This window comes from Natrix helvetica (assembly GCF_964273705.1).
Source record: "Natrix helvetica genome assembly, chromosome: 6".
Lineage (NCBI taxonomy): Eukaryota > Metazoa > Chordata > Lepidosauria > Squamata > Natricidae > Natrix > Natrix helvetica.
The window spans coordinates 6638404-6659421 of NC_138553.1; the positions used below are offsets into that span (position 1 = coordinate 6638404).

At 43.8% G+C, this 21018-nt stretch overlaps 1 protein-coding gene across 17 annotated transcripts in view; it reads left to right on the plus strand.

Annotated features, from left to right (window-relative positions):
• CELF2 (CUGBP Elav-like family member 2) overlaps positions 1–21018 on the plus strand; it is an 834627-nt gene that overhangs the window by 17662 nt on the left and 795947 nt on the right. The gene's annotated exons all lie outside the window — the stretch shown is intronic.

Sequence of the window (21018 nt, forward strand, 5' to 3'; positions counted from 1 at the left end):
GAAGATATTGTGGATTTTTCTCTCTTAGCCCCAAATCCCTCACAACCCTTCAGAGAGAAAAAGAGGTTGTCTACGGCACATAGATATAAATGCAAATCATATAAAAACATTATTACTCAAGCGGGTTCAAAGGCTGGGCTTACACGGCAGACTAAAAACCAGAGCCAGACGAATAAAAGCGTAAACTTTCTGTGTTCACATGAAGATTCAATATCCAAACAAATAATCTAAATTACGAGTTGACATGGCCCAATTCACATAAACACCCCAGGATAAAGCTTCAGTTTCTCTGGTCGTACTGGACTGTAAAGTCCCCAACCTCATTCTAGCCTGGTCTAACCTATTATGCCAATTCAGTCTGGGAGTTCTGAGCAAGTAAATGTCAAGGCTAATTTAATCATAATCCTTGTTTTTGGACTTGAACGAGAAAAGCCCAGAAATGAAATAAACAGGGAGAAAATCTGGCTTTGTGGCTGAAGAGAAAATATCCCTCTGACTTTTGCTGGTAGCTTCAAAGTAAATACCAGCATTTGCCATCTCCCTAACACTATAAAACATAGAATAATAAGCTTGGTCTTCTAGTCCAACTCTCCTGTTCAAGGTAGGAGACCTTATACCAGTGATGGCGAACTTTTTCGGCACCAAGTGCCCAAAGTGGAACGCCTGTGCATGCACATCAGCAAGCTGGTCTTTGCATGCACTTGGAGCATTGGAAAACGGCCTGAAAAATGGCCACAAAACAGGGAGTTTTTCCAGCCGTTTTCAGGCCACTTTTGGGGCCAAAAACCGCTGAAAAATGACCTGAAAACAGCCCCAAACGGTCTGAAAATTGGCTGAAAAATGGCCCAAAATGGCTTGTTTTTTTGGCTGGTTTTTTGGCCATTTTTCAGACCAAAAACGGTCTGAAAACACCTTGAAAAGCAGCCTGTTTTGGGGGTCATTTTCCAGCATGATGGCACCTGCAAAGACCAGCTGGCCGGAAACCAGAAGAGCAGCTGGCGACAGAGAGGGCTCTGCTTGCCACCTCTGGCACCCGTGCCATAGATTTGCCGTCACAACCTTATATCATCCTGGTCAAATGGTAGTCCAGTCTCTTCTTGAAAACCTCCACTGATGGAGCACTCACAACTTCTGGTGGCAAGCAGTTCCACTGATTAATTGTTCTCACTGTCAGGAAATTTCTCCTTAGCTCTAGGTTGGATCTTTCTTTCTTTGATAAGCTTCCATCCGTTACTTCCTGTCTTGCCCTCTGATGCTTTGGTGAATAAATCAACCCACTCTTCTGTGGTGACAGCCCCACAAGTACTGGAAAATTGTTATCCCGCCATCCTTAGGCCTTCTCTTTGTTAGACCTAGTTCTCTCAACCCAAATGGGACAACTCGCTGTGGCCAATTGACTGCGGGACAACTCACTGTGAAACAATTCAACAAATGCAAAAGTTAAATGAATTTGGCCAATGAACCGTGACCAATAATAATAAAATAAAGAACATCAACCCAGAAATAGCAATAGCACTTAGACTTATATACTTACTGCTTTACAGCCCTCTCTGGACAGTTTATAACATCAGAATATTGCCCCCAACAATCTGGCGCCTCCTTTTTCCAACCTTGGAAGGATGGAAGGATGAGTCAACCTTGAGCTGTTGAGAATCGAACTGTTGGCAGTGGGCAGAGTTTGCCCTGATATTCTGCTAATATGAAACGTGACCCTTTGGTGTTTCCTAAGTGATCTGAGTTGGATTTTTTGTTTTGCAGGGCTGACTTAGGAACAGTTGCTTTTCTTCCTCCTTGTTGCTAGGATCACACACTGTTTACCCAGTGGTGGGTTTCAAAAATTTTTTAGAACCTCTTCTGTAGGTGTGGCCTGCTTTGTGGGAGTGGCTTGCTGGCCATGTAACCGGGTGGGAGTGGCTTGCCAGCCATGTGACCGAGTGGGAGTGGTATGGCAATCATGTGACTGGGTGGGCATGGCCAACTTGTAAAATATGATGAAACTCACTTAACAACGCTCTTGCTTAGCAACCAAAATGTTGGCTCAGGAACTCTGGCATTTGAAGACACAAGTCTTAAAGCTGTCGAGCTACAAGACCCTTGCACCCCTAACCCTTTAGGAAAAAACCCCAGGGGTGTTCAAACTTGACAGCTTTAAGACTTGTGGACTTCAACTCCCAGAATTCCTCCTCTCGCTCTTCATCTTGATGATGTGCGGACGGGCGGGGGGAGGGAGCTGGAACTGGTTCTAAACGGCACTGTAGATTTGTGGAACCTCTTCTATAGAAGAGGTTAGAACTGGCAGGAACCCACCTCTGCGTTTACCTAGCAGTTTGGCAAAGGGTTGCAAGCTTCCAAGCATAACAGGAATCTATTGCACATTTGCTGAAGAATATTGCTGATTTTCCCCTCATTTTACAACCTCCAAAGTCCCTCTGTGATGCAGTGAACATTCTGGAAATTATTTTTTAAACAATATAGTGACAATAGAAAAAAGTAATAAATTGAAATATAAGATGAACATGCAAGCGATAGTTAAAATTGAAATGGGAAAAAAAAAACAGTAACATGTAACTCATTATTGGATCCTACGGAAAAATCCTGTCTGAAGCAGCTCCTGAAATGTTAATAGGGGTGAGGTGAGTCTTAATTCCAAAGGATTTGTTGCATAAATTGGAGCAGGGACTAAGAACACCTCTTGGCCTCCATTCCTCTTATCTCTTGAATGTGGATTAGAGAAGCTTTTTGAATCTCAAAACAGGCTAATGATTCAGTTAGCGGAAGGCAGTCGTACCTGGCTATCAGCCATCTAGAGCCGTTACAGATAGTCCTCAACTTATATCAGTTCATTTAGTGACCGTTCAACGTGACTTACGGTCATTTTTCACACTTAACAACCATTGCAGCATCCCCGTGCTCATGTGCTCAAAACTCGGGCAGCTGGGAATTAGTTCATACTTACGACCAAGAGGACATACGATCAATCCCCTTTTTGCCATCCTCTGACAATGGGGAAGCCAGAGTCACTTAACAACTGGGTCACAATCTCAACAACCGCAGTGATTCACTTAACAACCGTGACGAGCAAGGTTGTAAAACAGGGCAAAGCTAATTTAACAATGGTCTCTCTTTGCAACAGAAATTTACAAATTTAGGACCAGCTGTATCATTCCAGACAAAGGGTTGTCCAGTCTCTCCTTAAAAACCTCCCGTGTTGAAGCACCCACAACTTCTGTGTGCTCCACTAGTTATGTCAGGGGTCCAAGTAACAGATCCATAGCAAGCAGGTAGATTCCTCAAAGAATAACTTTATTGGATATATCATATTGGCACAAACCTGGTGAAAACCAACTCTGAAAGTTCCCGCAAAGTTTTCTCTCAACTGAAAACTATCAGTCACATGGTCCAATCACGATGCTGTCTGGTTGCCTGGTGACCTTACTCCTCCTTCCTGTGTAAGGTGTAAGAATGTGTAAGAATGTCTTGGTTCCCAGCAGAAAGTATTGTTCGGAGCCAGGCTTCCTTAGAAAGCAAGAAGCAAAGTCTTGTTTCCCAGCAAAACCCCTTTTATTTACACGGCTGTGAATTCCTTTCATTCACACTCAACAGGGCTTAGCAAACAGTCTTTCCAAGGAATGTTTGTCCACGTGAACCTTATCTCATTTGGAGAGCTGCCGGATAACTAGTTTCCAAATGCAGGGCAAGGGAAAACTTGGGACAGGGTCTCTTATAGTCACAAACAGAACTTTCCATTCTAGACATGACTGAATGAACGAATTGTTTCCTGCAAAAGCCCACTTCCCGTTTGCTCCTCTTTTGTTTCCTCTGGGCGGGGCCAATCACCTCCAAGGTGTGGCTTTACTCCTAAATCAACCCTGCTTTCTTAGTTGTTTTTGTCTTCTGGCAGCTCTGCGCATGCGCACACTGGGAACAGGCTCCAGCTGTTCCTCTGCCTCACTGCTGTCCCTCTCTACCTCCGATGGAGAGCCCTCGTCTGAGCTTTCCTCAGCCCCCAGGATTGGCCCATGTTCCTCCCCAACCTCCTCACTGTCCGACTCTGTTGCCAGCTCCACTGGTCATCGGCAGGCCACAACAAGTATTTTGTTTTGGCTACAAAACCCCAGCTATCACTAACCCCTATCCCTCAGCTCCAGTGTGGCAAGACTGAAACTCCAAGATGGTTTCAGTCAGGTCAGCTTCAGGGTTGACAGGTGAATTGTTCTCACTGTCAAGAAATTTCTCTTCAGTTCTAGGTTGGTTCTAGATTGGTGAGCTGCCCTTCCAGTCGGCCGTATGGGGTATAAACGGGCAAGATGGAGCAAAGCTGAGGCAATATGAAGGAAATGGAGAATGGCACCAATGGATAGCCTTAGCTCTGTCACCGGCAAAGAGCTCTGACAGGCGGATGGTTTAATGAGGTATTAAATGGCCTGGCCAGCAATTCCTGTCAGCGTCACGAGCTTCTCCCCCACCCGAGCAACATGCTCCAAAGTCAAGCTGCCAGTCAGTGTGCATGTAGTCTTCGATTTATGATCCCAATTGTGCCTGAAATTTCTGTTGCAAAGTTTGTTAACGGACGTTTTGCCCCATTTACAATCTTACAATCTCTAAAAAAACATGTTTCTCCATTTCTCTCTTTGGGAAATATTTCTGTCTTTTAAAATATTTGTCCAAATATTTCATTCTTCTAGGAAGGAAGGTACCTTTCCACAATTGTGTGTGTGTGTGTGTGTTTGTGTGTGTGTGTGTGTGTGTGTATATATGTATTTGTGTTACAACCCTTGGTATGCCTAAATATGGGAGGAAGGTCACTACTCCCTCTTTCTGTCCTTCGGCTCATCACAGAAGACCATGCAGGCAGAAAACCATATTTTTATTTTTCATGTTGCCTTTTTATATTTGTGTTGTATTTGTACTGATAAATAAATAAAGGGAGACTAGTATAGATCTATTTCGAGCTAATTCAAATCCCAGTAAGGGTATGGCTAGCTGATGAGAACTAATTAGCTCGAAATAGATCTATACTAGTCTCCCTTTATTTATTTATCAGTACAAATACAACACATACACACACACATATATATATACATACATACATACATACATATATATTATTTTTAATGTTGCCTTTTTTATATTTGTGTTGTGTTTGTGCTGATAAATAAATAAAGGGAGACTAGTATAGATCTATTTCAAGCTATTTAGCTCTCATCAGCTAGCCATACCCTTACTGGGAATCGAACCAGGGCTGTATTGCATATTAGGCAGATGTAATTGCCACTAAGCCACAAGCTCTCTTCCTTATCAGCTAGGCCAGGGAAATAGGTATGTATTTGTGTATATACATACATACATACATACATACATACACACACACACACACACACGTACGTAGGTAAAGGTAAAGTTTCCCCTCACGTATATGTGCTAGTCGTTCTCGACTCTAGGGGGCGGTGCTCATCTCTGTTGCAAGCCGAAGAGCATTTCCGTGGTCATGTGGCTAAACACCGAAGGCACACGGGACGCTGTTACCTTCCCACCAAAGGTGGTCCCTATTTTTCTACTTGCATTTTTTACATGCTTTCGAACTGCTAAATTGGTAGAAGCTGGGACAAGTAACGGGAGCTCACTCCATTACGTGGCGCTAGGGATTCGAACTGCCGGACTGCCAACCTTTCTGATCAACAAGCTCAGTGTCTTAGCCACTGAGCCACCGTATCCCTGATATATATGGGAAATATGGATATTTTTAAAAAATACCAGACAGTCTGTGACCCATTGGATCATCATTTCAGAGATATCTCCTTACCTATATACTGTGGATGAAATGAACCTGATTTTTTGGGTTGTATTTTTCCACTTAAAATTCATCCACTAATGTAAATGGTAGGTTTCTTTATTCTGCTCCAAGCTTCCATTTACATTAGGACTGCTATTAGGACACTTGGGCTGCAGTAATCAAATAACCAATAGATGGCAGCAGAGAGCTGGAGAATAATCTTTACTCTTTGCTGCCACACAGTGGAGACTCTTCATTTTTGCAGCCAATTTAAGCTCACCTTACTGGTATATCTTGATATTGATAAATCTCTACTCTAACCCTGGAGATACTTTGCTCCCCGGAAATTTCTACTTTTTTATTTTGTATCCCTTCCCCCAAACCCCATTTAAAAATCCGTTTTTATGGAATGTGTTGTTTCAAAAACAACATAAACGGGGGCACCTACGAAGAATCACTCTTTATTGCTCTTGTCTTAATCTGTGCAAGCTGTGATTCTTTTTAAGAGCGCCTTGAGCGTTGCAAAATATCACTTTATCTTTCCAAATGTCAAAGAACTTCATACCATGGAATTGATTTCCTGAGAATAATGGGCCCGACTTTATCACAAAGGGGGCCAACAAATTTTGCAGATGCTCAATGGGGATTCAGCATTTAATCCAGGAGTGCATTATCGTGTGTGTGTGTGTGTGTGTGTGTGTGTGTGTATACATATCCCCTTCTTGACCCTACTTTTTTCTCTTTAATTGTGATAGTAGAATAGTTTTATGTTGTGCTAAGGACGGCATTGACATGTATGCCTATTAAAATCTGTCTGTCTGTTGGTCGGTTGGTCGATAGATAGATGATAGATAGATGATAGATAGATAGATAGATAGATAGATAGATAGATAGATAGATGATAGATAGATAGATAGATGATAGATAGATAGATAGATAGATAGATAGATGAGAGAGAGAGAGAGAGAGAGAGAGAGAGATAGCGATAGCGATAGAGATAGAGATGATAGAGATAGAGATAGAGATAGAGAAAGAGATAGATAGATGGAGGAAACGTGAGAAGAACAGTGGGTAGAATTGAAAACTGTTCCAACATGGCAGTTTCAAACTTCATAAAGGGAAGGAAAGAGCCTTCGGGAAGCTGGCATGCAGAGTATCTCCTTTAATTTATCATCCCCCTTATTTAATGTTTTTTTTTTAAAAAAAATTCTCGGTCTTCTAAGCAAACAGCCAAGAAAGAAAGAAAGAATAACAATATTACTGGATGCCAAACCAATCTTTTTTTCTCTCTTTTTCTTAGAAGCATCAAGAGCTGCACTGGCCACATTAAGGAGTGGAAACTTGATTAGGTAGAGATAATCCAGCATATTTTTGTGCTGGAGTCTTATTGCTTTGCCTGGTTTCTCACCCTTCTGAGCTATCTGTGGGGGAGAAAATAGACTGGAAAACCAGGACACAGGAGACGATGTTTCTAATAGCAGAAGTTTTTCATTCAAGGGGCAAAAAAATATCTCGTATCAAGAATTGTGGGAATGACCTTGATCTGGTTGTCATAATTCCTGGAAGGCATTTCTACCACAACAGGGAGGGGGGCTGCTTGGGTCTTTACACACACACACACACACACACACACACACACACACACACGCAATTCTCAACTTACAACCCCAATTAAGTGAGACATTTGTGAAATGGATTCTGCCCCATTTTACGACCTTTCTTACCACAGTTGTTAAATGAATCACTGCAGCTCTTAAATTAAGAGCACGGTTGCTAAGTGAACCTGGCTTCCCTATTGACTTTGCTTGTTGTCAGAAGTCCCAAAAGTGCTCCCCCCCCCCCAAGAGGCAACTGGACTTTCTGGTTTTTCTTTGAAGATGTTTCACTTCTCCTCCAAGAAGCTTCTTCAGCTCAGACTGGATGGTGGGGAATGGAAGGATTTAGACTCCTTGCAGAGAGCTGGTCGATTGCATCCTTTTAGAGCGTTGATGGCGAACCTATGGCATGTGCAAGCCATCGCCCCCGTTCAGCTCTGTCTGTGCTGCGCATGCATGGGCCATGTGCAGGGCGTGCACCCATGTGCAGGGTGTGGGGGAACATGTGCATGTGTGGGGGGGCTCATGCAGGGGGCAAGTGCGCATGTGGGATGCATGTGCAGGGGACACACATGCATTGTGTTTTGGGGGTTCAGGTGCGCATGCACACATTTACATGTGCATGTGCACGCTTTGAGCACTCCCTCCGGAAAAGGTTAGCCATCACTGTTTTAGAGAGTCATTGAGGACACCTACTGATTCATCTGTGTCCTCGGGGGTGCAAATGGGTGTGGAGCCTTCTTAAAACTGTTGAAAGGACTGTGTTGTAGATTGGAGATAGATGTTCTGAGGCTTCCCGAGAGCATGAAGCAAACTCTTGGTCCCGACAAAAACCCCTTTTATTAATTTCCTGTGCATTCTGCTCATTTACAGCCAGCAAAGTCTTTCAAGGGAGGATTTACAGTCACAGACCTTATCTGGCTTGGAGAGCTGACAGGCCAAAACTTGGCAAGGAGTCTCAGAGAGTCACTAACCAATGAAGCGAACTAATTGTCTCCTGCAACCTCCACTCCCCTTTCGCTCCTCTTTTATTTCCTCTGGGAGGGACCATTCATCGTCCACCTGTGGCCTTACTCCCAAGTCGACCCCTGTTCTTTAGCTGTTCTCTTTGTCTGGCAACTCTGCACATGCGCACATGGAGAACAGGGTCCAGATGTTCTTCTGCCTCACTGATGTCTGACTCTGAAGGCAGCTGATAACTGTCAGACGGCTCTACCCCCCTCTCTGCCTCCCCCCTCTCTGCCTCCGACATCACAGCCTTCCCCACACTCTAGGACTGACCCATGTTCCTCCCCAACCTCCTCACTGTCTGAATCTTCTGTCGGCTCTGCTGGCGGGCCACAACAATAGATAATGTTGTATTCCCCCCCCCCTCTGTTGAGAGAAGGCTGTTCAATTTTGACATAGATGCATATTTGACATAGATGGCATTTTCATCCACCTATCCAGTCCTTCCAAGGATTTGGGATAGACAGGTGTGGATGTTTGGTGACGTTTCAGATAATCGTCGCAGGATGTAAGCTGTTCTAAGCCAAGCTGCCTTTTGCAATTGACTGCTGGTGAATTTGTCAATGCCGATAATGTGCAAGCGGTGCTCCAGGTGTTTTGGGATTGCACCCAAGGCCCCTATGACTATTGGGACTATCTTTGTTTTCTGTTCTGTTTCTATTTCTATTGCAGTGACATGGAAATAAAAGATGGAACGAACTTGAAATTAGAACAGCGAACTTAGCCTGGACTGAATTTGCCAATTCTTAGTAAAGGAAACATATTTGTTTTCCTCACCTCTTGAAGGAACAATCGATATTTATATGCTCGGGGTAGCTGGCACTCTAATTATCTTTTTCATTCCATTCCTGTTACCCTGTCTTAGAAAGCCGCAATATTGGAACCTGAAATATTCAGTCCATCAACTAACTCTGCGAATAGTGCAGAGACTTAACGGCATGCGGTCTCTCCTGATTCGCTCGTCAATTAAACTTAATCTGAATTCAATTGCCCTTTTAACAGTGTGATGATGACCGCAAGGATCAAAGCCTGAACAGAATGGAACCATATTTGGTGCAGGAAGCAAAAATTCTGCAAGGGAAAATGGAAAAGGAACTGAATTTAGATGGGGTTGCGGAGGAAACAGTTCTGCATGCATCCCTTACAGGGGAAACATCTGGCCAGTGGTTAGGAGGGCTACTGACAGATCCTTCTAAGCCATCTCCTCCCTCTCAGTCACAGGACCCAGAGTGAAATTATTTTAAGGGGTTGGGAGGGGGAGATCCCAAAACTCTGTAATACATGGACCTAGATAGATCCAAAGATATATACAGGTAGTTCTTGACAAATGACTAGAATTTCTGTTGCTAGGGGAGACATTTGTTAAGTGAGCTTTGCCCCATGTTATGACAATTCTGGCCACAGTGGTTAAGCGAATCCCTGCAGTTATTAAGTGAGTCAAGTGAATCTGGTTTCTGCTTATCACCTTGTTACAAAAGAGGGCTTTTGAACGGTCACCACATTGAACTGTTGTAAGTCAAAGATTACATGTTTAGCACCTTTAACCAAGGGTGGGATTCAGCCGGTTCGGACCGGTTCGAGAGAACCGGTTGCTAATATTACATCGGGTTCGCCGAACTGAAAGTTGCAAGGAATGGCTGGCCCCGCCCACTCCACCCCGCCCCTCTCAGGTGTCTCTACGTTGCCCGTTTTGGATGCCAGGTAAGTGCAGGGCCCACTTGGAGGCTCTGGGAGGGCAAAGAATGGGCCTCCCGGAAGTTCTGGAAGTCTGGAAACGGATCCATTTCCACCCTCCAGAGCCCAGGGGAGGCTGTTTTTGCCCTCCCGGAGGCTCAAGGAAAGCCTCTGGAACCTGGGGAGGGTGAAAATGCCCTCCCCCCTGCCATGGCGCAGGAGGGTGAGTAGGCCAAGCCCAGCTAGCAACCAAGCAGAAAACCGGTTGCTAAAATTTTTGAATCCCACCCCGACCTTTAATTGTCGGGGGGGGGGGGAATCAAGCGTAAAACCAACCAGGTTTTGTATGGTGTGCGAATGGCATGCTGTGTCATTCAGCGTAAAATGTCATGCCAACATTTTCGATTGGAATTTGGATGGTGGATTTGAAGCATGGCCCTCAAATGTGTCTTTTTGCATAATGGAGAGAGTTAACAGCTTTCTAGTCTGGAATAAACATCTTAGTCTGAGGTGGAATTAGTGCAGACTGCAAAGGACCAACCTTATCAGCTGTTTCACCCCACAAATGTGGGGCCATCAGATAAGTGAAGAATGCAATTTCCTCTCCTGGTTTGTGCATATCTGTACAGATGAAGTACCCCTTTCAGCAAATTTCATTTCCTCCCCTCGGTAGAAAATTGCCCTTTTAAACAAGCGTGGTGTGGATGAAAGCGCTTTTACGGATTTTTCTAAGTTGCTTCTAAAAACAGCCAAGCCCCTCAGTGGTGGGTTCTTTCCCCCCTCCCCAAAAAGGTCGGGGATAGATTGAAAATAAATCTGCTTGTCTGTCTAATGTCTCCTCTTCAATTATTTAATAACTGCTGGACAGCGGAGTGAAAATTAAGGATTAGGCCACATTCGGCTTTATCACTCTATGCCAAGGTATCGGAAATTTAGGTAAACTCAAGTCAACTTCCTAGAGATATATGTGGTTGTTCTTCTTATTATTATTATTGGTCCAGAATTCTGAAACCATTCTCCTATATAAGGTTCAAATTAAGATTTTTTTCTGGGATAAGCAGAGGCAGCCGACGGCTATAAGCAGTAGGTCTTCCAGCAATTTGGCCATTTCTGTCTTTTTTGAGCTGTAGACATTTCTCATGAACAAGTTTTTTTTTTTAAAAAAAAGTTGGAAAAATTGCCCCAAATGTAATTTAAGTCGGAGAATGTGGAATCACTGACAGTGATGGGAAGGAAGCAATAGCAATCTGGCTCTTGGCTCTCAATTTGTTCCTTGATGCTTAATTGTATATGTTGGCATTGAGTTTTGCTACTGGTTTACCTACCCCAGTAAACCATTCCTTAGTAGGAAATAGGCCTACCTTTGGCATGCTTACCTTTGGTGCAGAGGCGGTATCTTCCAGTTTAGTGAACCAGTCAAAATTTCCACTACCGGTTCATCCGAACCAGTCCGAACCGGCTGAATACCACCTCTGTTTCCTTCCCTTAACGGCCTCCCATCACTGACCCATCCCCCATGACCAATCAGGTTCATAACAGTCAATTATGCAGCTACCTTCTCCCAGCTGGGTGACCTTGAGGCAGCATCTCGGGGAGATACAGAAGTTACTTCCGCTTTCCCCCAAGTATCTCCCCTCCCATCCACCGTCCCCAGTGTTCATGGCCGATTGTCACCACGTGGTAGTGAAGCACAAGCAACCGTAAGGTGGTTGTGACAATCGGACCTTAAAAAAGCAAGACAGGAAGAAAATCGACTCGTTTGAGCTGCAGTGCTGGAAAAGGCTCCTGTGTATTTCTTGGGCAGCAAAGATGACTAACAGGCAAGTATCAGAATGCATAACACCAGACGTTGTCACGAGAAGGCAAAATCACAAAACTTCATCTCACTTACTTTGGCCATGCAGGGAATTCACTGGAGAAAGCAATTATGTTGGGAAGATCCCATGGTAATGGGAAATCTGGCCGTTAAAGAATATGATGGCTGGACACCATCAAAGCTGACACCAACCAGAACATGAACTCAAAGAAATAGTGCAAGATCAGAAGATGTGGAAAGAACTGCTCAATAGCTTTACCAAGAGTCAGACACAACTGAATGGATAACGGGGCTCGACTAGAAGATCTTGAAGGTCCCTTCCCATTCTATTATTCCAAACCATTATTGGTTAAATTATGCAGCTTGCTCTAAAAATCAGCTTGTGGTCACACAAGGGATGAGTTTAAAAGTTAGGATGGCCAAGCAATAAATTATTCCAATATGCTACGCTAAAGCCAAGCAAACAACATTGTGGCTTACCACAAGTTATAACCTGGCCAATATCTGGTGACATTTATGTTTATTACAGCTTGAGAGTTGGTTTCTTCTTCCTTTTTTGAATAACTCTATAATCGCGGTGGCTCAGTAGCTAAGATGATGAGCTTGTCAATCAGAAAGGTTGGCAGTTCAAATCTCTAGCACCGTGTAACGAAGTGAGCTCCCGTTATTTGTCCCAGCTTCTGCCAACCAAGCAGTTCGAAAGCACATAAAAATGCAAGTAGAAAAATAGGGACCACTTTTGGTAGGAAGGTAACAGCATTCCGCGCACCTTCGGTGTTTAATCATGGTGGCCACATGACCACGGAGACATCTTCGGACAGTGCTGGCTCTTCGGCTTTGAAACGGAGATGAGCACTGCCCCCTAGAGTCAGGAACAACTAGCACATATTTGCGAAGGGACATTTACCTTTATAATCTCAGAAGCAATTGTTCAAGAAGAATAAGTTGTGTCATCTCCTTGGATTTGAATGCTTTCTTGGACGAGTTTAGAAAGCTTTCTTTTAAAAAAAAAATAGTTTGCTTTTAATCATTTTCTCTCCATATTTTAATTTGAGAAGCAAAGGTGCATAGGGAAATAAACTGAATGGCATGCAGTTCTTACTGGGTAAGACAAGAAGAAAGATTTGTAACTGTATTTTAGGAAGATAGGAAAAAAATATATCTTAAGGGAGGCCGTCTCTGACTGGAACCTGTAATCCCTTCTGATGATTAAGCAAACACGGGGGAGATTAAGGCCCTTGTATTTGAAGGATGCTAAATTCAAATCTAGAAATTGGACAAGGTTTTTTTCTCCTCTTCCATCTCCCAGAAGATAGAATCCATCGGGGCAGTTTTCTACACAAAATATATTTTACTATCTTCCGTGAGAACAAATAACACCCACTCTAGAGGGACAGCATTTGGGGAACCTCATCTGGGGTGGGATTCAGCTGGTTCGTACTGGTTTGGGAGAACCGGATGTAAATTTTAATCTGGTTTGCCAAACCGGTAGTTGCAGAGACTGGCTGACTCTGCCCACCCCACCCTGCCCCTCCCAGGAGTCTCCACGCGACCCGTTTTGGATGCGAGGTAAGTGCAGGGCCCGTGCAGAGCCTCTGGGAGAGTGGAAAAACTGCCTGCGGGAAGCAGAAGTCCAAAAACGGGCCTGTTTCTGGCTTCTGGAGGCCTTCCGGAGCCAGGGGGAGGCCATTTTCGCCCTCCCAGAGGCTTGAGGAAAGCCTCCGGAGCCTGAGGAGGGCGAAAAATGGACATACCAGAAGTACCGGAAGTCTGAAAACAAGCCTGTTTGGGGAGGCCGCAAGATGCTACAATGATAGTAAACGTGAGTTGGAAACCAAGGGCCCAAATTGTAATCCTGTGTCGGTTGCAACTTTTGTTAGGGTTTTTGTAAGTGACGTTCCCTTTTTTCTGAACCTGTTGTAAGTTCGAACCGTCATTACGCAGTCGGTTCTACCTGTATGATATTCAGAACTGGGCCTTTCCAAAGAGCCATCTTTGGGTGGGATACGTTCTACAGCCATGATGGTGAACCTATGGCACTTGTGCCAGAGGGGACATGCAGAGCCCTCGATGCTGGCACACACGCCGTCGGCCTAAGTCAGATCTCCGAGGCGTTTCTTTCATGATCTTCTGTTTCCCTGCAAACAACAAAACAGAAGCTCGTGAAAGAAAAAGATCTTACCTCTTGCCGTGCTGCTGGTATTGGGAGGCCCTGCCAGCTGGTCTTCAGGTCTCTTCCGCGCATGCGCACATGTCTGCATTTCAGTTTGGGCATGCGCGCGCATGCTGTTTGGGCACTTGGTGTCTAAAAGGTTTGCTATCACTGTTCTCCACTTCTTAGTGAGTTGACCCATGTTCGGTTCAAGTCTCCCCAAACGTTGAATCATAAATGAACCAAGTGGCCTTGACTTTGTTTATACCCCAAGCTTTGAAAAAGGAAAGTGAGTTTTACAAGCACAAAGCTTTCCACGTTGCATGAATATTGTCGCAGGAATACGAGAAGCCTTGAAGGACGACATAGACAGCAAGAGGGGAGGTGTCAAATCTGCTGAGCTTTTTCGTGCATTTACGTAGCCGCAGTCTATTTTATTCCCTTTCCTTTTCAAGTCAACGGAGAAAACCTAAAGAAGGTGGACATTTTTTAGCATCTGGGATCCCACCTCCAAGGCAATGGCGACATCAATGGCGAGATGCGAGCAAGGCAGACGAGGTATTCAGCTGGTTCTCTCCGGTTCAGGCAAACTGGTACCCGCCCCGAAGTAATGCACGACACTGCACATGTGCATAAGGCGCGCACGCTCACATTTGCAAACCGGCAGGGAAGGTAAGTGAATCACACCGCTGGAGCAAGGGTGAATGCAGCCTAGGTGCATTGGCAAGAATTCACTGGCGTGTTACGTGACAGACGAATGCCAACCCTTCTTAAATCTAAGATTTACAAGATAACCATGTTGCACTGTATGGCACTGAATGATGAGCAGCAACAACAGCTCTCTCCATGCCATGGAAATGGGAAGGCTCTGTTGGATATCGGCCATCTCCCTTCTTGACCACAGCACAAATGACACCATTCAACAGCATTTTGGTGTGGCAACGATTATAGAGAAGATGAGTGAAAGCCGACTTCCCTGGTAATAATAAAGTAAAGTAAAGTATGGACATGTCCAGAGAGCAGAGCCTTCCACCATGGCCAAGACTGCATGCCAACTAGAAGTCGATGGCCGGTGACCTCACGGGCGTCCAAAACAGCTGACCGTGCAAAGTGGCATTTAATGATCTGAAAATCAGACCCTTCACTTGTGGGAATACATATACAGATTAACAGAGTTGGAAGGGGCCTTGTAGATCATCTAGTCCAACCCGCTGCCCAAGCAGGACATCCTACACCATTTCTGACAGGTGACAGTCCAGTGTCTTCTTAAAAGCCTCCAGTGACGACGCTCCCACAATCTCCGAAGGCAACTTCTGTTCCATTGGAAGAAAATATAGTACTGTGCAAAAGTTTTAGGCTGTTCTTTTCTTCTGGCCACTCTGCGTAGGCACACACTGGGAACAGGCTCCAATTGTTCTTCTGCCTCACTGCTGCCTAGCTCCAAAGGCAGCTGAGAACTGCCAGACGGCCTTGGCCCCATCTCTGCCTCTGACGCAGAGCCCTCATCCGTGCCTTCCCCAGCCTCCAGGACTGGCCCATGTTCCTTCCCACTGTCCGACTCTGCTGCCTGATCTCCACAGTACAAGGTTGGCTCAGCCTTCCATCCTTCCGAGGTGGGTAAAATGAGGACCCAGATTGTTGGGGGCAAGAGGCTGACTCTGTAAACCGCTGAGAAAAAGCTGTAAATCATCATGAAGTGGTATATAAGTCTAAGTGCCATTGCTATTAATACCAGAAGCACAATCAAACAGTAAACAATGCTCTAATCAAGGAAGTACCAACTTACACAATGTTAAACAACAGTCTAATGAAGGAATTACAAGGAGAAAACCATGCTCCCAGTAACATTGACAGGGCAAACTACTTACATATAAACAGAGTGCAAATGGCACACTCATTTGCACTTATGATGTTACCTACTAGGGTAATGAAATGTCTTCCAAGCAAACAACTAAGCTCAGAGATCATTAAGGACCCGCAGCTACATATATTCTATCAAGACCGAATTCTAACTACTTGAGGCTTATTTATTTATTCATGTGCGGGATTTGCATACCACATTAATCTCCAAGGATTGCTGGTGATTAACACCAATAAAAACATCCCACTAATATGCAACATTTTATGATAAAAATAATATAGAGCAAGAACAATAACACAGAGCAATAAAACCACTAATAGCATCAGCCCAAATTATCCCCTAAAGCACTCTTGGAGAGCTCTATTTGAACCAGCTTCAGAAAGCTAAATCTAATTTTCAGAGGGAGGTTGAATGTCATTTTCTGGAAGCTACAAGATGGATTTCAGAATTATTCTCCTCCTTATTTCTTGCAGAAATTAAAAAGCAGAATCAACATCTTTTGGGGGAGTTCAACTTTTGTTGACTTACAGAACATGCAGCTTCTTTAAGACAATATGGAAGTGATTTTCTATTGCCTTTTTCCATTTTTTAAAAAATCACCAGTGTAGGCTGCTGTTCTCAGGTTTCTAGGAAGTTACCTATCCAGATGTGAACTAGTGTTATTGTTCCTGCTTAGCTTTCTAGATCTGCCAAGGTCAGCAAGCTAGTTCTACAGAGTAAGATCTGGAAAAATGCTTATATATTAATTAAATAGATGATGTATTGACAGATATCAATAATAATAATGACAAACTTTATTTTCCTGGGCTCCAAGATCACCGTGTTTCTCTGAAAATAAGACAGGATCTTATTTTCCTTTGACCCCTGAAATAAGCACTTGGCCTTATTTTGAGGGAGGTCTTATTATTTTTGAGGTACAGGAGGTGACGAGTTTGGTCATCTCGTGGCTGCTGATGTGCTACAATATTTTGGGGGAGGGTCTTATTTTTGGTGAAGGGCTTATTTTAGCACATGCACTCAAAAGCCCGATTCGGCTTATTATCCAGGGAGGTCTTATTTTTGGGGAAACAGGGTAAAAGACGCTTGCTCCTGGGAAGGAAAGCTATAGCAAATCTAGACAGCAAACTAAAAAACAGAGACATCACCCTGCCAACAAGTGTGTCTAGTCAAGGCTATGGTTTTCCCAGTTGCAATGGATGGCTGTGAAAGTTGGACCATAAGGAAGGCTGAGCGCCAAAGAATGAAGGCCTTTGAACTATGGTGCTGGAGAAGACTCCTGCGAGTCCCTTGGACTGCAAGGCGATCCACCCGGTCAGTCCTGGAGGAGCTCAACCCTGACTGCTCTAGAAGGTCAGATCCCGAAGATGAAACTCAAATACTTTGGACACCTAATGAGAAGGAAAGACTAACTGGAGAAGAGCCGAATGCTGGGAACGATTGAGGGCAAAAGAAGAAAGGAATGTCAGAGAATGAGGTGGCTGGATGGAGTCACCAAAGCAGTCGGCGTGAGCTTAAATGGACTCCAGAGAATGGTAGAGGACAGGAAGGCCTGGAGGAACGTTGTCAATGGGGTTGCAATGGGTCAGACATGACTTCGCAACCAACAACAAATAGATGATTTCTTTTTTTTTTTTTTTGCTGTTTGTGGTAAACTACCTCCAAATATTTCTTCTCAGGCTGTTTGTGGGTTTTATTTATTCATTTATACTTCATATTTCTCAACTACTCATCTCTCTCATAGAGAGGGCCTCTGGGAGCTGTACAATATTTGCAATAGTGGCGAATATGTGTAGCTGGGGTGTAGGATGAGGGTTGAAGGTTCATTCTCCGTGCTTCTGGGTTGGTTTCTGAACATTTCATTACCAGGCTAGGTAACATCTTCAGCGGAGTTTAGGGGATGTCAGTGTTGATGTTCTTCTGTTTATAAGGGCTTCAGGTATGGGTGGGTCAGGTGTTGTGATTGTTGTAGCCCACCAGCAGCCAGTGGAGCTGATGGCTGACTCAGAGAGTGAGGAGGTTGGTGAGGAACATGGGCCAGTCCTGGAGTCTGAGGAAGGCTCTGATGAGGGCTCTGCGTCGGTGGCAGAGATGGGGCCAGGGCCATCCGACAGTTATCAGCTGCCTTCGGAGTCAGAGATCAGTGGGGCAGAAGAACAGCTGGAGCCTGATCCCAATGTGTTCATACACAGAGCTGCCAGGAGAAGGGAACAGTTAAGGAACTAGGGATGACTCGGGAGTAAAGGCACAGGTGGATGGTGAATGGTTCCTTCCATTAGGAATAAAGAGGAGTGAAAGGAAAATGGACTTTGCAGGAGACAATTAGTTCGCTTAATTAGTGTGAAGATTTGTTCATGACTCTCAGAGACTCCTTGCCAAGAATTTTATTGTATAGCGTTGCGTATGGATGGATGGATGGATGGATGGACGGACAGACAGACAGACACAGATGATATAGGTAGATAGAGATGATAGATAGATATATGATAGATAGATGATAGATAGATAGATGGTAGATGATAGATAGATAGATAGATAGATAGATAGATAGATAGATAGATGATAGATAGATAGATAGATAGATAGATAGATAGATAGATAGATAGATAGATAGATATAGATAGATGATAGATAGATAGATAGATAGATAGATAGATAGATAGATAGATAAACAGATAAACAGATAAATGAAGATAGAATAGGAAATAGAAGGTACCAATCTACAGGGGGGAAAGTATAAAAATCTTCCAATATGCAAGACGGAGAGAATATTTTTTTTTTTTATTACTAAGCCCCAAACATCCCCAGCAGTGTTTTTCCTTAAGGGCACTTTTGAATGACAATTTTCCAACTTAAAGCATCAAACCTGCTCTCAGCCTGTGTAAATTGTTAGCTGACCAGGAACTAAAACATTCTGTTTATTTTATGTCAGGTTATTTTTCTACTTCCAGATCTGCTGTCTGAAAAATACCCAGCGAAGGCATCCCTTTTTTTCTTAACTCTGCAAGACTTCCTACATCATAAAAAAAAAAACCACCACGTTTTTAATTCTGCCTTTCTCTGTATCTAAAGTGATTGTGACTGAATTGGTCTGCGCCTCTAGCTGTCCTTCTAATTCAAAAAGATCCCTCAAGTTGCAGCTTGGGATCCACCCAACTTTGCTAATATCCATTGCCAGATCTGTGGCGGAGATATATTAAGTTTCATTTTTGTAACACACGTAACCGGGTTAGTTAACACTGGAGAAACTGCTGGAGCCCCATCACATCCCCATGGACAGCATTCCTCCAGGCCTTCCTGTCCTCTACAATCCTCTGGAGTCTATTTAAGCTCACGCTGACTGCTTCAGTGACTCCATCCAGCCCCCTCATTCTCTGCCATCCCATTCTTCTTTTGCCCTCCATCATTTCCACATGAGGCTCTTCTCCAGGGAGTCCTTCCTTCTCATTAGGTGGCCAAAGTCTTTGAGTTTCCTCTTCGGGGTCTGGCCTTCTAAAGAGCAGTCAGGGTTGACCTCCTCTAGGACTGACCGGTTTGATGGCCTTGCAGTCCAAGGGACTCACAGGAGTCTTCTCCAGCACCAGTTCAAAGGCCTCCATCCTTTGGCGCTCAGCCTTCCTTATGGTCCAACTTTCAGTTAATCTTTAATTGTGGTTAATTTTTGGGGTCGTTTAGGACATTAAAAGTAAACTCAACCTATGTAGTTAGTTAGTAGTAGTAGTAGTAGTAGTAGTAGTAGTAGTAGTTGTTGTTCTTCTTCTTCTTCTTCTTCTTCTTCTTCTTCTTCTTCTTCTTCTTCTTCTTTCTCCTTCTTCTCCTCCTTCTCCTCCTCATCTCTTCTCCTTCTCCTTCCCCTCCTCCTCTGTCTCTTCTCCTCCTCCTTCTGCTCCTCCTCTTTCTGCTCCTCCTCCATCTCTTCTTCTCCTTCTTCTCCTCCATCTCTTCTGGTTCTCCTTCACTTCCTTCACTTCCTCCTCTTCTTTCTCCTTCTTCATTTCCTCCTCTTTCTCCTCCTCAAATCCCATTGCCTTCTAGCATCCTGAATCATAGGATGAGGAAGGAGTGTTGGATATGTTCGCCATCTTGAGTTATTTATGAAAATAATTAAAGGTGGAATACAAACAAACAAATAAAATAGATTCCTCCAAGCTCCATACATCTGGATTTTACGGAAATGTAACACAATATAAACCTCTCCACCCAAAGCAGGGCAAACTTGCTTTCTGACTTAATCACTATGAAACATTTCTAAAAGCATTGCCCTTTCCTTGAAAAGAAGAAAATAAAAAAGTGCAGAGAATAAAATCCACTTTTCTTGTTTTAAAACCACACCTGACTCCAAACAGGGACAGGAAAAAAAAACAGGTTAGGTGGGGAGGGGAAATACTCCAATTAATTCAAGCACAATCAGTATAATTGCCCTGTGCAACACAATTATTGTTCGATGTCAAGAAGCTTATTCCAAATCTGATACAAAGCACTTTAAAAACACATACACGCATACATACACAGCCAGAATAGCTTAATTAATAAACATTGATTGCACTCATTGACTGCTGCAAATTGTATTAAATATTAATAGCATTTTGTATATTTTATGTGTCTCATGAAAGTTTTATATTTTTGCCCTGCAGCTGCAGTAGATTTTTATGCAAGCCTGGAAACGTGAATGGGGCTGAGTCTCTTAACACATCCGAGTGTGTAACCATAAATAAAATCAAACTCATTTAAGGCTTCGCAAATCAAATGCACACAAGTTTGTACATGCATTCACAACCTCACAACAAATACCCTTCACGTACAACTCCTCCAGTGAGAAGTTCATTCCCAGAAAGGAGGAAGTGGGGGCAGAGAGAGGGAGAGAGAATGAGAACAAGCATAGATAATGAATGAAACGCAAATCCACCATCAAACATTATTCATTCAGAACTCGGGCTCCAAAAACATAAAAAAGACACCTTGTGATTCATCCAAACAGAGTTTTCGTATTCCTCGCCTATAGACAGAATCTTGCCAAGCTAAAGAAGCCGATTACCTACATCAAATATATACTTGGGGAAGTATTAGGGAGCAGCTGTCTTCCCCCTCTTTCTCTCACACTGTTGGAAGAAATGTCCTTCTGAGTTCAGTTCCAAGTGGGGA